Source organism: Polypterus senegalus, chromosome 3 (assembly GCF_016835505.1).
Source record: "Polypterus senegalus isolate Bchr_013 chromosome 3, ASM1683550v1, whole genome shotgun sequence".
Taxonomy (NCBI): Eukaryota; Metazoa; Chordata; class Cladistia; order Polypteriformes; family Polypteridae; genus Polypterus; species Polypterus senegalus.
In genome coordinates, this window is record NC_053156.1 from 301,497,256 (window position 1) to 301,513,777 (window position 16,522).

At 38.4% G+C, this 16,522-nt stretch overlaps 1 long non-coding RNA gene across 1 annotated transcript in view; it reads left to right on the plus strand.

Annotated features, from left to right (window-relative positions):
- Positions 1 to 12,982, plus strand: part of LOC120526369 — a 16,787-nt gene extending 3,805 nt beyond the window's left edge. Inside the window, exons 2-4 of the long non-coding RNA XR_005633141.1 lie at positions 5,863 to 5,893; positions 8,362 to 8,389; positions 12,896 to 12,982. This is a non-coding gene — a long non-coding RNA (uncharacterized LOC120526369). The remainder of the gene's footprint in view (positions 1 to 5,862; positions 5,894 to 8,361; positions 8,390 to 12,895) is intronic.
- Positions 12,983 to 16,522: the final 3,540 nt, after the last annotated feature.

Below are 16,522 nucleotides of genomic sequence, written 5' to 3' on the forward strand. Positions count from 1 at the left end.
GATTTTTGCTGATATTCAAGTCAGGGGACTGTGACGGCCATTCCAGAACATTGTACTTCTCCCTCTGCATGAATGCCTTTGTAGATTTCAAACTGTGTTTTGGGTCATTGTCTTGTTGGAGTATCCAACCCCTACGTAACTTCAACTTTGTGACTGATGCTTGAACATTATCCTGAAGAATTTGTTGATATTGTGTTGAATTCATCCGACCCTCGACTTTAACAAGGGCCCCAGTCCCTGAACTGGCCACAGCATGATGGGACCTCCACCAAATTTGACAGTAGGTAGCAGGTGTTTTTCTTGGAATGCGGTGTTCTTCTTCCACCATGCAAAGAGCTTTTTGTTATGACTAAATAACTACATTTTTGTCTCATCGGCTTAAAGCACTTTGTTCCAAAATAAATCTGGCTTGTCTAAATGAACATTTGATACAACAAGCGACTCTGTTTGTGGCGTGAGTGTAGAGAGGGCTTCTTTCTCATCACCCTTGCCATACAGATGTTCTTTGTGCAAATTGCGCTGAATTGTAGAACGATGTACAGATACATCATCTGCAGCGAGATGTTCTTGCAGGTCTTTGGAGGAGATCTGTTGCTTGTCTGTAACCATTCTCACAATCCTGCACATATGCCGCTCCTGTATTTTTCTTGGCCTGCCAAACCTGCTGGGTTTAACAGCAACTGTTCCTGTGGCCTTCCATTTCCTGATTCCATTCCTTACTGTTGAAACTGACAGTTTAAACCTCTGAGATAGCTTTTTGTAGACTGCCCCTAAACCAGGAGACTGAACAATCTTTGATTTCAGATCTTTGAGAGTTGCTTTGAGGATCCCATGCTGTCATTCTTCATAGAAGAGTCAAAGGGAAGCACAACTTGCAATTGACCACCTTAAATACCTTTTCTCATGATTGGACACACCTGTCTATGAAGTTCAAGACTTAACGATCTAATCCAACCGATTTGGTGTTGCGAGTAATCAGGATTTAGCAGTAACATTATTTCAAATCAGCAAAATTACAAGGGGACCCACATTTTTGCACAGCCAGTTTTTCACATTTGATTTAATTTCATACAACTAAATCCTAGATGCAATGTGATAGACCTGAAAGTACTCCAGGGTCTAAGATAAAAGGGGCTGCTGGACATCATCCAGATGAGTTGGAGTTTGGTGGAAGATGACAAAGCTGCTCAGGGTCAAGTGGAGGAAAGGGAAAGAGGAAAGTTGTGCTTGTAGTATGGTCACTGTTACATTATCATAAAGAAGCCTTTTGTGAAGGTAATTTTTAATAATAAACATTTTATTTGAATCTGGGGCTTGTGTCACTGTGGTTGTGTCTTGGGGTTTGGGGTGCTACAATGCCCCCTACCGTTCAAACAAGGAGTACGCCACCTCTGCTATTCATTGCCCACCACAACAAGTGACACCAGATGTTTATTCCACTTCAGCCACTGCTCAGGTCAGGACATTCGGTTTTCCCACTCTAGTCAGGCTTTCCTTTTCTTCATTTTTATCAGTATGTCTGGGACCTGCTCTTTCAAAAACTTGACAACCTGAGCTCATACTAACTGATTTATTTAAGACTTTTTTGTCTAATTTCACTATTTCTTATGTCACTCCCTTGATTATTTCAAAAGTAAAGGCCACCTCTGCATTTTAAAGTGCAGAATTTATTCTCATTTGTAAAACTCCTGTAATAAACACGTGACGTAATAAGACTACCTTTAGGTCCTAATAGTCAAATTTTGTGAATTACTGATAAAGAAGCAAATGCTTCCTACTCTGCCCACCTTACACACCAATGCAAATTAGTGAGATCACATTTAAATTTTATCATTGATGTATTTGCATAGTCTAAATATATAAAAGTGCATAAGATGCCCAAGCATTTAGAGATCCTGAGACCTCATCCTCTGAGACGATCACCATGTTTGCTGTGAAAGCAGTTTTCCTCATCGCCACCGCTATGCTTGTTGCAATGGTGGCAGCGGTGAGTATTGACGCTGTATTAGGCGACCTCTTCAATATGTTTGGTCAGTGTGGCTATTTACTCTAAACATGAAATAAATATTGCAGGGTCTTCTCAGATATAATGCTATTAACTGAATTAAATGCTATTAAATTCTTGTTGATTTTCAATGTTAACTTTACCTATTTTATATATAACTATGGAGTGAGCGGGAGAGCAGCACTTGTGCACTTTTGACATCTGCAGATTTCTTTACGTTGTTACAGTGGGTTCAGAGTGTGTTCCGACTTTCTGCACAAATTATTGTGTCATACATTTAATATCTGAAATGGTGAAATTGGCCATTCATTCCAATCAATCTGCTCTCCGTAGCCCATAATGACAAAGTGGAGATGTGTGTTCAGTAAGGTTTGTAAATTGATTTGGAAATTGGTTTGCAAAATTGATTCAATATGAAAAGCTGAACTCTCACATTGATCGAAGTATTCAGACCCTTCATTCAGTATCTTTTAGTAGACCATTTTGCATTCCTTTTGGAAAGTTATTCATGTCAAATCTAAATATAATGAAATGACCAACTAGCATCAAAAGGTGGGATAAGGGGCATCAACAGTTAGAGAAAGAAGCAGTCCAATCACGAGTGTGTTGTACTTGGAAATAAGATGGTGAAAAGAAAGGAGTTGATATGGCAGGGAGTCCGCCATTTCGCCGAATGGATGGAAGCTGCCAATCAAAATTCATTCTCTTGCATGTCGAAAGAAGGGAAACACAGTCTAATATCTATTAAATATAGATATCTATATCTAATTTTGCAATGGGTATGAATAAAGAGCTACCAAGAAACCAAGCTTGGTGACACAAAGAAATGTTTTGCCGTACTCAGTATGTAGTTAAAATTGCTAACAACACACTCATTGAAAATTAAACTGTGTTGCCTAATTTTACACATGTATAAATATAACAATTTTAGACAACTTAATATAAGTATAAATATTTTCAGTAAGACAGTGGTTCTAAACCTGTGAGGCGGGACCCCCTAGGGGGGGCGCGAAGATGTGAAAAAAAGAAAACAAGAATCAAAAATATGAAAAAAAAATCTGTTGAAACCAAAACAAATTAACTTAAACTACATTCTGATACTAGAAAAATAAATATAGAGTTACTGTAGATAAATGTTAATAAAAGTTAAGTAGGTATAATAAAATATGCATCTACATTTTAAAAAAATGTTAGAGGGGGGCGCGATTAAAACTATTATGAAAACTCGGCTCGCAAATACTTAAAGGTTTAGAAACGCTGCAGTAAGACCTAAAATGTACTTGACTATCATTTTTCTTCTGGACTCCTCAGACAACTCACTCCTTTGTGGAACATACAATGACACCACACAGCAGAGTGACGACTTTTATTCATTTAAATGGACAGAATGACTGATAGCACGATTGGAGACGTGTGGAACAAATTCAAGAGAACTGCTAGTTTGATAAATCACTTGAATCCAATTATTTAGGCTATTTTAGGGGTCCTGAACAAATATGTCCAGGCCATTTCAGAATTTCTTTGCAGTAGAAACACTACTTGATCTCTTTTCACATTTTGTTTGCTTAACTCAATGACATGTCAAAGACGTACAGGGGACAATTGCTTTTTATGTCATGATTTTTCAGGGGGCATACAGCACTTTTACAATGTGCCAGAAGGAGACCAGCTAATGTGTCCACATCTGTATCATGTTTGTGAAGAAATAACTATGACTTGAAAAATATTAAGCTTATCCTTTAAATACTAAACTCTTATCTATAAATAGTAGTCTGGCACAGCAGATTTTATTATCCAGGTGGGACACAATGGTGTGAAGTACACCTGATTCAAAAAGTTTCAGACAATTTTCACATTTTACGCATCATTTTTTTCTCACATCAAGCAACTTCAGTATCTTAGAATTAAAGCAAAAACAATGCAAAATTGAATAAAAACAATAAAGTGAAATCTCACATCAATGGAAGTATTCAGACCGTTTCTGATGACACTAGATATTGACTCAGGTGCACCCCGTTTTATTTATTGAGATGTTTCTACACCTTCTTCGAGTCCACCAGTGATGAATTCATTTGATTTGACTGATTAGGTAAGGCACACACCTCTCTATAAAAGGTCCCACAGATGAGCAGAAATGGCAGACCTGTGGTTAAGGATCTGCGCTGGTATCTGAAAGGTTGCCAGTTCAAATTCTGTTACTGCTAGAATAGATCTGTCTCCCTTAGGCCCTTCACCTAAACATTGCTTCAGGGTCACTGCACAATGGGTGACCCTGCACTCTGACCCCCAAGGGTCGTGTGATTTGACAATTATCCCTTGGGAATTAATAAAGTATATCAAAATCAAAAAATCAAATACAAAGTCATGAGGTCCAAGAAACTACTTGTTGCGTTTAAGAACAGGATTGTGTCAGCTAGAAAAACATTCCTGCAGATTTGAAGGTTCCCAAGAACCCAGCTGCCTCCAGAATTCTTAAATGGAAGAACATTGGAAGAACCACAATTCTTCCTAGAGCAGGACACCTGGAGAAATTGTGCTATTAAGAGAGATGGGCCTTGGAAAAGGAGGTGGCCAAGAATCTGATGAGAACCTGTGTGGAGATGGAAACTTCCAGAATGAAAACAGTTTACTGATATGGGCTTCATAGCTGATCAGCCAGACAGAAGCCTCTCCACAGTAAAAAAAACATGGATGCTTGTTTGGAGTTTTCCAAAAAAAACCTAAACCACTCTAGGACTGTGAAAAACAAGATTCTCAGGTCTGATAAAAAACAGGTTTAGCATGAAGTCTGGAGGAAACCAGGCACAACTCATCAACTATTGAATACCGTTCCTATAGTGAAGTATGGTGTTGGAAGCATCATACTATGGGGTTGATGACTGGGTGACAAGTAAGGTTTGAGGGAAAGCTGAAACAAAGTCCAGAGACATCTTTAATGAAAACCTGCACCAGAGTGTCATGGACCTCAGACTGGGTCGAAGGTTTACGTTCTAACAGGACAATGACAATCAGCCTAATGGAAAGACATCACAGGAGTGGCTTAAGGACACCTATGAGAATGTCCAAGAATTGTCTAGTTTGAGTCCAAACTTTAAATCAATTGAACATCTCTAGGGAGACCTGAAAATAACTGCCCACCAATAAGCACAGATGAATTTCAGAAATTCCTCACATCCAAATGTGAAAAGCTCGTCATTGCAGTCCGAAGAAAATTCCAGGCTGGAATTGCTGCCAAGGGTTCTTGAACTAAGTACAGAGTAAAGGGTATAAATTCTTGCAGTAATGTGCTACTTCAGATTTGTATTTTTAATATCTTCACAAAAATGAATTTTTTTACTATTAGTCATTCTGTGGTATTTGGTGTTGCTTGATTTTAGCTGCAACATAACAAAATGTGAAAAAAGTGGATGGGTCTGAATACTTTCTGAGTCCACTGTAGAAGGGAAATGTATTGACTTGTTGATGATGATATTCCAGATGTGTACATGTCATTTTCATCTTCAATATGCTAGCTTCTCAAAGAATCTCCATCTTTTCTTTTGGAAAATGGTCATTCTTGTCTTTATGGAGCAGATGGGGACATCAGTTCTGTCATTGAGGTCTACAAAATGCAAGCAATAATGGCAGCTAACTGATCACCACAGGCTTTTAAAATGCATTGACACCTACCATGGAGTAGCTGCTCTCTTACAGATGTGAACATCTCTCTGTCATCTGAGTGCCCATCAGGGATTCTTTATTTTTAATTTAGTTAATTTTTAATGTCCTGTGATTGTCATGTGAAGTTATCATTGATATAGAAAAGAAAATGTCCAATGCTTTACTCTTCTGATCAGTCACAAATTTTTCTCTTTCAGGGTGCTCCAGATAAGAGACTCTGCCCATCAAGTAAGAATTTCGTACATTAAAAAATATGAAACTTAAACAAATTTGAACTTATTATTCAATATGCTTTGTTTTGTGGTGATTTCTGTTGAGATTTTTTGAGTACAAAAAAGCCCATACAGTTCTCTCCATACTGTTTGAGAGACAAATCTTCAGATCTTTTCCCACTTCTATGTGGGGTCATTGTGATTAATCAACTTTCTTCCTGCACCTCCTCCTTAGACAGACCCTATTCATTCAGATCTTACTTTACTCTTTCCATCCTACTCCACTTTAGTATCCATCATTTTCTTTCCCATCCCAATCCCTCATTTGTTCACATATTCATTGTTTCTCCACATCACATGTCCATAAAACAACCTGCTTCAACCTATGGTGGTCTCTTTCCTAAGACTTCTCTCTTTAACTTTTCCAAAGTATTCCTTATGTGTGACATTAGCTCTATAGTTTCCACAGTCCTCAATCTCACCCTTTTCCTTATACATGGGTACATTGATACAGTTCCTCCATTCCTTTGGTATTCTTTTCTCTTCTCTTCATCTGCTTTATCTGACTAAAATCCTTCCCAACCTTGTTTCTAGTCTTCGCCATGCCAAAAGTGTTTTGTCCCTCTCTTTCTCTCCAGGTTTTCATACACCTCCTCCAAAATCTGTCCCTGAGCTCTTGCCACTGCCTTCTTGTTTGTCTGCCAATCCATTTATTTATCTTCTTCCCTCCCTGATTGGTACCAGATATTCTTTGCCTCCTTCTTAGCTGCTATCACATCCTGAACCTCCTTGTCCCACCACCATGTCTCTTTGTCCCCATGTGGGCTCCTTCCTGTCATCTTATCCCAACATCTCTTCAATTTTAATGAATACAACTTTGCTGTTCTTCTCCCACTATTCCTCCATACTCTCAAATGAATGCACTTCATTTCAAACTTTCTCCCTAAACCTGTTCATCAGCCTCTTCATCGTTAAATCTCCACCACTTCATCCCTGGTGCTGCTTGCTCTGATTTTATTCTCCTGCTGATTATGATCTCCCAGTCCGTCTCCACACCTGATTCTGACTCACCTGGATGAAGGCATTTCCAGTTCAAGCAGAGGTTCTGCAAATTAGGGATCATGTACCCCTGCAGTAACACCCTGGCCACCCCCGCCTGTCTTATTGGCCAACATTCCTTGCGAGTGTCAGTACAAGTAGCACCGCTGATGGATGCTGCCATCTAGCGGTGAGAAGATATTCCTGATAGATTGTCTCTCAATATTCTTACATCATAATGTCCATCACACCGTCAAATCTGGCGAATCCCAGTCATTGTCCCAATATTTAGTATCCAAACTCTAACCTTTAGCTTACACTTTTCTTTCCCTCTCCACTCTTGTCCTTCTTCTGCTTCTTCTGGACTACCTTCTTTAGTCGGGCCCACCCTTCAATTCAATGTTATTATGGAGTAACTGAGCAATTTTGTTATTTCACACAAGATGCATAATGACTAACAAACTCAGGATCCCAGATTAGGACATGAGTCCAGCAATGCAATGGGTGACATGTCAGCACCAGACAAATTCAGATGGAATGGAACCAGCGAGAAGTTTCTTTCTTTGGCGGCTGGAGAGTCAATTCTGCCACCAACTTCCAGGTTTTCCCTGCAGGTTGAAGGGCCTACATGCAGGGCTGGATGCAGATTAACATCATACCCAGGACGAAGTAATTGCAGGTTAAGGGCCTTGCTCAAGGGCCCAACGAAGTAGAGTCACTTTTGTCAGTTTATGGATATTGAACCGGCAACCTTCTGATTGCCAGTGCAAATCCCTAGCCTCAGAGCCACCACGCCTGTCTACTCTGTAAGACTAGGAAAATATAACACTATGAGCGTCTGCAATCAGAGACAGCAGCAACAATTTGCCTAGTGTTGTAAAAATGGCTCCATCCTTTGGATGACACCTAAAATCGAGGTCCTGATTCTCTGTGATCATGAAAGATCCTTCATGAAGAGCAGCGTGTATCCTGATATCCTGGGTAAATTAGCCACCAGGGCCTAGTCATCCTGGCTCCCTAATCATCCTCCGTCTCAGATTGGCTAACTATCTATCACCACTTCTTCACCTAACAGCTAATGTGTGTTGAGAGTAATGGTGCAAAAGTGGCTACCATCACATCATCCAGATGGATGCTGCACATAGAGGGTGGTTGAAGTGGCTCACCATTTGCTATGTAAAGCACTTTGAAAAGTGAGGAAAGCAATATATAAATGTAAGGAACAATTTTTATTAGAAGTAGTACATTAATACAAATAATATATATTATTATTATTATTAATGGATAACTTCCTGAGTCTCAGTTTTCATGCTCTTTTTTGTCCACTTGAAGTGTAGACGTTTTCAGTCAAATATCTTTGATTTATTGGTGTTAAATTTATTCCTGAGCAGAATGATAGACATGTTTTTCAGAGTACATCATTTTAATTATTTATTTCTCTTACAGTATTTCCCATGTGTTCTAACATGTAAAGGTAAGGCACTCAGTGTGAGACACCATATGAGTCTGTCATTGTCTTTTTCTTTTCTGTGTCCCAATCAACTTTGCTTAACCTCCTTAGCGTGACATAAATGTGCATAAGGGATTGAGCTTTATTTTCAACAACAAAAAAGGTATTATGTGTAACAAAAACATCCAAATGACAACACAATAACAGAGTGACAGTAGACAAGACAAGTCTCATGTATACTGAGGTAATGGTACAGATTTAGTGCACATCCTTCATGCAATTTGTTTTGAAACAGTCACCAATGCACATAGTCACTGTTCTCGCAGATGTTGAAAGACTTTTTTTTTTTGTAATATATTTTTATTTTGCCTCTGCATAACAGGAGTCACACATACACACCAGAGTGTCTTCTTCCTGGCTCACCTAATTTAAGTTATACCACCCCAGGATGAGAGAGGGCACTGTTGCTACCAATCTTATGTCCTTCTTCCCTCACAACCATGAGTAAACATCCCTTGAGGGCACGAAACAAAAGAATCCCCACCCCTTCTTGTCCAAAATAAAAGGACACTGTCCACGGAGGATGGTGTCTCATTTTAGATGTTGACCAGGCTTCTGCCACCCTGAGCCAGAACAACAGCCATCTAAAATGACCGATTGAAATGAATATTTATTGACAAGAAAACACACATTGAAGTCCTTTTGTTTGGTTCCATTGTTTGTTTTTATTGAGATTAAACCGTTTTGTTTTTACCCACTTGGCACACCAAGCCATCTACTTTTGTTCCAGCACCTTTATTTCTCCCATCTAGACAGGTTTGAATGTTAGTGCCCGACACTCATGATCAATGCCATCTGTTGTGTTATAGTAATCGATTATAACACCAAACTTACTTCCATATTTTCCCCAACATGGACATTGACATTTGCTTCATTGTGAACAGTGCTTGGGAGGCAGATGTCTTTTTGGTCCTTCCACTTCATTGCAATCATTTTCCCTTTTTGTCACAAAGCTACTGCACCATGTTTCAGTTTGCATCGTTTTTTGCTTTGAAGTAAAATCTCACGCAGTTCAGGTGCAGTATAGAAACTGCCTTTCATTATAGAGTAACCTTGGTCAGAGCACAGATGATATAGCGATGCCTTATTGGCTCTACCTGCCATCTCAGTTGGTCCCTTTACTGGTGTGAAGTATCCTGTCTCAGATAATCCCAGAACTTGCTTTGCATACAATGTAGAACTTAAAACCAAATCGTTCACAATGAGAATGAGAACATGAATGGAAATATTAAGGAAAAGATCAAGCAACACGTGGCAAGGGCAGAAGTTTTACTGAACAGTTAATATGGGTACAAAAGAGGGAGGTCGTGTTTCACTAACATGCTGGAATTATATGAGAAGGCAACAACAAGATACAATGAGAGTGGAGCGCATGATATTATTGATATTGACTTTCAGAAATTATTTCAAAAATTGGTATATGGGCATCAAAATAAAAGATGCTGGTGTTCAGGGTGTGGTGTGCAGAATTGGCTCAAACACAGGAAGCAGTGAGGAATTTTATTAGAATTGGGTGATGTTAACTGTGGTGTCCAGCAGTGATTAGCACCAGGGCCGCTATTTTTAATTTATATAAATAATTTAATTTGAATATAAATAACAAGCTGTTTAAGAATTCAAATAATACCAAGCTAGGTGGATTACCATCTAATGAAGAATCCATTGAACCATCACATAGGGACTTGGACAGCATACAGGCTTGGGGTGATTCATGGCAGATGAAATCTAATGCTAGTAAATAATAAGTATTACATATAGGAAGTAAAAATATAAGGTTTGAATACACAATAGGAGGTCTGAAGTAAACCTTAAGAGAATTTTAGATTTAGAAGTCGTAGTGAACTCCACACTATCAACTGCCAGACAGAGTTTAGAAGGTATTAAGAACACTAACAGAATGTCAATTTATATAAGACCCTGATGTGTAGAGTACTAGTCCAAGGAAGATATACTCAAGCTTTATAACACACTGGTGAGTCCTGTGTGTAGTCATGGTCTCCTGGCTACAAAAAGGACTATCAGAATGGAATAAAGTCCAGAGAAGAGCAGCCTGGCCTTTTCCAGGGCTACAGGTGATAAGTTATGAGGAGAGATTTAAAAGGCTGAGGCTTTTCAGCTTAAGCTAATGGAGATGAGTGGAGACATGATTGAATATTTTTAAATCATGAAGTAAATTAGTCCAGTGGATAGAAACAGTGACTTTAAAATGAGTTCATCAAGAACACGGGGACAGAGCTGGAAATAAGTTTAGGTAAATTTTGCATTAACATTAGGAAGTTTTTCTTCTCACATTGAACCACAGGTATATTGATTACGTGACCATGTATTGTGGTAGACAGTAGCACTTTAGGGATGTTCAAATCTCGACTTAATGCTATTTTGAAAGAATTAAGTAAATAGAACTAATGAGTACTGTTGGGCTGGATGGCCTTTCCTCATCCAAATTGTTCTAATGTGATTTATTCTACCCAAGACGGCCTTAAATTGTAACTTTTGTTAATTCTTTAGTCACAATTGGGAACAAATCCTTCTGCACATTTTTTATGATCACTTCATACACCTCTCAAAGTTTATACAGTTTCAGTTCTGGGTGAAGGACATCATCATAGTCATAGTCAGGTATTTCATAATGAGTGATAAGCGACATTCACTCTTCACCGGAAATGGGCATCAGTAACAACCGGATTGTGGACCAGCACCATCTCTGGACAGGTTTTCCCACTATGCCCTGCCATATCAGGTTTACTGAAAAACACCCAAAAGTCATCTTCATTGATAGGCTGTCAGCGAATGCGACAAGCAAATGGTTTACTGTGATTGTTCTGACAATGCTCAGTATAGCAGTTCATTTCAACAACTATTTAATCCGCCAGACTGTCATTGACAAATCATAAATAGTTCTGGTAATCAGGATCAACTGGCATCATTAGTGCGGAGTTACCCATAAATGAGCAATAAGAAAGTCAGTGGCCGCAGTTTCAAGAAGATGACAAATATGAATATAACTGAAACAGTGCAGGTCAGGATCTACTAGACAGGTGGTATTTTCACTATTTGTGTCAATGTTTGATAACCAATTCACATCATCATTACTGCACGATTCAAGCAATTCTTCAGTTTCAGTCATTTTGAAACTTGCTCCAGGGCTTTTCATTTGCCATTGTGTTTTTGGTTGAAAGCTCTGCCCCGTCTTGAATATTTAAAAATTAAAAAACAGTTGCCATAAAGTAGTTGATGCATAGAAAAATTATTTTCTCCAGCATGATATTCTTTCATCTTCTAGGTGAAACTAGAACAAGAAGCATAAAGAGTTGGGGCACCTGCAGGCAAACCACATACAATTGAGAAACAAACACAATAGAGAAACACATTAGGAAGTGAATAAAAACGTCTTCACAGTCTAAAGAGTGACTGCTTCAAGATGGCGGCACTTCTGATTAAATATATTCAGAATGTATGAAATGCTTCCAATGTGGCTGTCCTTCTCACATGTTCCCACATCTCAGCAGAGGACCATTGAGTTTTTACTTGCCTCTCTGTCTAAGACTCTTTCTTGCCCCATCACTCAGGAAGGCTGGATGGCCAGCTTTAGGAAGAGTCCTGGTTGTTTCAAACTTCTTCCATTTCACATTTCATGAGGTCACTTTGAACACTCATAATTTTAGAAATGGTTTGATAACGTTTCCCTGATTTATACTTCACCACAGTTTTTTTGGGGAGGTCTACATAGAGATCCTTGGACTGCTTGGCTTGGTTGTTGTCCTGATATGCAGTGTGAATTGTGAGACCTTCTATACACAGAGACACGTGTGTCTTTCTGAATGATGTGTAATCCATTCAGTTTGCCTCAGGTGGACTCCAATAGGGTTCTTGACACATCTCAAGGATCAGTAAATCAAACAGGATACACCTTGGTGACACAGCAAACTGTCTGAGTACTTCTAGGAATATATGAGACATTTCAGTTTAAATTTTAAAAAATTTGGTAACTGTTCTGTAAGAAATGTTCACACATTGTCATTTTGGCTTTCTGAATGTAGACTGATGGACAAAAATGGACAATTTTTCCATTGAAAATGAAATCTAAAACACCATGCAATGTGCAGATAGTGAAGGTGACTGAATACTTTCTAAATCCAATGCATTTCACACGGAGTTGGAGCAGCATAACGATTAGCTAAACAAACAGGACTGATGGACTGAGTGGTCTGCTCTCGTTTGTCAAATTTCTCTGTTTTTTTATGTTCTCTGTAAATTCTACTTTATGTGAATCATTCCACTCATTTTTACTTATCTTTGTTAAAAAATCTTATCTTGTGTATCATAACCATCTTGGCCCCTTAGTCTCATCCTCTCTGCTGACAACTGGCCTTCTTTACCATTTGTTGCTCTGCAGTCCTTTCATTGAATGTTTAATTGTTACATTTGCTGTAATCTGCTCATTCATCTTTTGTTTTTTTTTCTTCTTAGATGAAGAGACGTCAAGCATCCACTGAAGCGTCTAATTATTAAAAACCTTTTGTAGTCAAATTTTAATAAAGTAGTCATGCATCACTATTCCTTGTGTCTTCAATTGTCAATCCAGATTGATCACATAGATTTGTTACTCCACCATGACGGCTCTAGTGGATTCCTTTGATTTCAGACATTCCTGTGAATGAGCAAGTTTGATGGCTGCTATACAATCACTGGAGACACCTTGTGTTTATGTTCCTTAGTGAGGTATACAATCTCCTATGATGATAATGATGATGGCAGCAAAAGCTAAGACTTTCATACCATGATCTCGAAAAATTCAGTATGTCTGCTTAAATAATTTGAAATACAGCATACAATTTCACATGCTCACAAGGTGTTTCCAGGCCATCTGAGAGATATAATCCTCCTAGCAAGTGCTGGATCTTCTCCAGGGTTTCCTCCCAGCTGACCATGCCTGCAAAACCTCCACAGGGAGGTGCCCAAGTAGGCATCTATACCAGATGCCCGAACAAACCTCAATTGTTTCCTCTTGATGCGGAGGGTCAATGCAATATGCTTTTTTCAGCATCCTGTACTTGCCTACTTAAGACATTCAAGGAGCAGGTTCATTTTCCCAAGTTTACAGCGGAATTTGCAGATGGAAAAAAATGTGAGAAATGAAAAACATATGTGATAATGGTGTTAGGACAATTTGTTTGCAAAGTTTTACTCATCACTACTTTTCTTAAAAACAAACAAAAAAAAACAAAAAAAAAACAACTAGACCATAACATGACAATTCCTAATCCTGATGTTTCCATTTCAAACTCAGATGTGATCAGGGTCAGCATTATCAGCATTAGGTATAAGACAGGAATCAACCCTTTAACAGGTGCCGTCCATCACAGGACACACCATGTTTGTGTCGTCAGAGGAACATCAGAATCCCCGACTTCATTACATCCTGGTGTGAAATCTAGGGCCACAGGGCACTACAGATAGCAGAGCACAGAATATTAGTGGCACACAGATAATCCTTCTCAGTGTAGTTCTTACTTCAAAAGGTTTGGAAGTTACCATATAACCATTCCCAGAACGGTGAGCATTCAGGATTTATTATAATATTTGTATATTCTACATTTAATGCTTTACATGTACGTACATTAAAATTAATTTTACACAGTTCTGCCCAAGCTGGTGTGCTATCCAATATTCCTCTGTAACAATTATTTAACTGATTGTTCGTTGTCTGCCTTTTCTCTCATTTTGGTATAATCTGCAAAACTAGCCATTGTATTGATTACAGTATACAGCATCTCTGTCCCGATCACTTATTTATATTAAAAGCAGCAGCCCCAGCACCAATCACAGAGGGACACAACTTTTAATATCATCTGAACCTGAAAGAGGTTCCCCTCACTATTACCCTATGCTTATATGTTTAAGACATAATTAACATAATTAATTAATAATACAATAAATTCAATGCCCAATCCAGTGTACAAAATGTAAGCCTCCTCTGTGTCTGGTGATAAATATATTTTTTCCAAGGACTGAGATGAAAAATAATTTTGAAAGTAAAGGTTTGGACGAGTACATAATTCTAAGCATATTGTATAGCAAGCAGGGGGCAACACCAAAACCTCCAAACCCCAGACCCAATAATGCCCAACATAATCACAGGTTCATATAATGGATTTTTAATCTTCGAAGTACCTTGAACAATAAAGCACAGCCAATAATCATTCAAATAATGAAATTCTGGTTCTCTTCTTCCCAGTTGTGAAACCTCAAGGTAGGTCAGCGGACTCCTTTTATTCTGGACCCAGAATGGCTTCTGGTAATCCAGCATGACTTGTAAGGAGCATTTCCGGGATGTTTGGGAACCAGTATGATCTTCCCCTGAACATTCTCCATCCAGTTATAATTGGTGAAAAAGACAAAACAGAAGTGCAAAAAGTAACAATAAGCAAAATGATCCACTACAGTGCATTACTGATTGATGGAAAATAATCCATACAAATCGATTGACAAGGACAAAAATAAAAAATACATATCCCCAATAATTACAGTTACTACCAAGGAATTCACCATAGCAAATGATACTGGTCTGCAAAATGGAAAAAGAAATTTCAATAATCAATTTGTAGCAGCCATCAAAATAAGCACCACATGGACTCTCAAGAACTAGGAGGCACTCTGGCATATCAAGAAGAGCAGCAGCTGATGCCAACCTGGTGCTGTGTTTTTAAATTTAATCATTTAATCTGTGTACACATCATATGATGCTCTTGTCCTTCCTTGATGTTTTTAAAGTCCTGCTCAGAAATTGGCATTGAGATTATTTTTCTTTCAACTATTTATTGACAAAAACAACTCAACTAAACATTGATACCCCTTCGTAAATCACTCTCGCTTTATTCCGGCACAAATTTCTGTGTATTTTTTTCACCCTAGAATATTCGCTCCAGTCACGTCAATCGAGGTTCTTGTATCTTCCTACCAGAATGTGAATTCCAGTCCATCTGGCTTCTCCAGACGAATATACAATAATCAAAGAAAAAAATATCACTAATAAACATTCATATTTTTTCAATATGTGTAATTGTATCAAAGGACCACTTTATCTGTAGTGTGTTCAGGACTTATAGTGTTCACTCCGGAGTGTCGATCAGGACACTGGCAAATGATGCAGAGAATTCCACACAGCAGCTTAGAATGAAATTGAATTAATTTATTTGAAGATATACACCAGTATTTGAATAGGTATATAGGTGTATGTGTGTGTGTGTGGTCTACAATAAAAAAGAATATATAAAACTTATTGGTTAATTGATCAAAGTCCACTAGATGGCAGTATTACTCAACTTAGGCACTAGATTACCGATAGTATAAAATCAACTCAGTAACGAAATCAGTAGATAGTATTAACAAACTTATAGTAAATACATTGATGTAATACCATAATTATTATTAAATAATATTGCTGCATGTAAGTAACACTAAGGCACATTCCCAACATATAAACCCTAAACAGTACACTTAAACAACGTGCATCTTAACGTATAAAAATATATAATACAAGTAAAATGCAAACGAACCCACCTCTGGTCATTAACACACACTTCTTATTTATTTAGGACACTACTGACTCTTAATTATAACAAATGTTTCTGTGCACGGAAATGACTACTGCAGCACATGTGCATCTCCTTTGCTTTTTTAACATCCCATAATATGCGCTCTTGTGCATGCTGGGAGGTGCACCTATAAATGTGAGCTGTGTCTCTTTATTATTGATACCTCTCTAACATTGCCACCCCCAAATATGCTATCCATATTTGCTATTTATTTCAAAACAGAAAAATATTAAAGTTATGGTTTATTAGCTGCGGTGGGTTGGCACCCTGCCCGGGATTGGTTCCTGCCTTGTGCCCTGTGTTGGCTGGGATTGGCTCCAGCAGACCCCCGGGACCCTGTATTCAGATTAAGTGGGTTAGAAAATGGATGGATGGTTTATTAGTGTCAGAGTCCTGAAGCTGAATGCCCGGAAGCGGAATAAGACGAGCAACAGGCCTAGTATAGAGTCTATCCTTCACCTTCACCACTACAGCTCTTACATGACCATCTGGGCTAGGG